Source organism: Corvus brachyrhynchos, unplaced genomic scaffold (assembly GCF_000691975.1).
Source record: "Corvus brachyrhynchos isolate BGI_N302 unplaced genomic scaffold, ASM69197v1 scaffold65, whole genome shotgun sequence".
NCBI lineage: Eukaryota > Metazoa > Chordata > Aves > Passeriformes > Corvidae > Corvus > Corvus brachyrhynchos.
In genome coordinates this window covers 3457978-3458922 of record NW_008238365.1, presented here as the reverse complement: position 1 = coordinate 3458922, position 945 = coordinate 3457978, and the positions used below count along the sequence as shown (strand labels likewise).

At 58.5% G+C, this 945-nt stretch overlaps 2 protein-coding genes across 2 annotated transcripts in view; both read left to right on the top strand.

Moving 5' to 3' along the window:
* Positions 1-945, top strand: part of LSM10 (LSM10, U7 small nuclear RNA associated) — a 3028-nt gene that overhangs the window by 1129 nt on the left and 954 nt on the right. The window lies entirely within an intron of this gene.
* The window catches only part of OSCP1 (organic solute carrier partner 1), a 10902-nt gene that overhangs the window by 9511 nt on the left and 446 nt on the right, over positions 1-945 (top strand). The gene's annotated exons all lie outside the window — the stretch shown is intronic.

The following is a 945-nucleotide window of genomic DNA, read 5'->3' as shown; positions in this document are numbered from 1 at the left end:
TGTGCGAGGGGGGTGGGCGAGGAGAATGGGAGAGATTGGGGAGAGGGGCGGCGTGCGGTGGGTGTGTGAGGGGTGGTAGGAGTGTGTAGGGGAGTGCAAGGAGTGGTATGAGTGCAGATGAACGTGCGGGTAAGTGTGAAAGGGGTAGTACGTGTGCAGGTGGGCGTGTGACAGGTGATACATGTGCAGGTGAGCGTGCAAGGGGTGATGTGTATGTGCAGGGCTTGGTCCGTGTGCAGGGGAGTGTTCAAGAGCTGCTCCATGTGCAGGTGGGCGTGCAGGAGTTGGTCCATGTGCAGGTGCGTGTGTGGGGGTCGCTCCGTGCGCAGGTATGTGTGCGGGAGTTGCTCCGTGTGCAGGGGTTGCTCCGTGTGCAGGAGTTGCTCCATGTGGAGGTGTGTGTGCGGGGGTTGATCTGTGGGCAGGTGTTTGTGCAGGAGTTGCTCCGTGTGCAGGAGTTGATCTGTGGGCAGGTGTGTGTGCAGGAGTTGCTCTGTGTGCAGGAGTTGCTCTATGTGCAGGTGTTTGTGCAGGAGTTGCTCCGTGTTCAGGAGTTGCTCCATGTGCAGGTGTGTGTGCGGGGGTTGATCTGTGGGCAGGTGTTTGTGCAGGAGTTGCTCCGTGTGCAGGAGTTGATCTGTGGGCAGGTGTGTGTGCAGGAGTTGCTCTGTGTGCAGGAGTTGCTCTATGTGCAGGTGTTTGTGCAGGAGTTGCTCCGTGTGCAGGAGTTGCTCCATGTGCAGGTGTGTGTGCAGGAGTTGCTCCGTGTGCAGGAGTTGATCTGTGGGCAGGTGTGTGTGCAGGAGTTGCTCCGTGTGCAGGAGTTGATCTGTGGGCAGGTGTGTATGCAGGAGTTGCTCTGTGTGCAGGAGTTGCTCTATGTGCAGGTGTTTGTGCAGGAGTTGCTCCGTGTGCAGGAGTTGCTCCATGTGCAGGTGTGTGTGC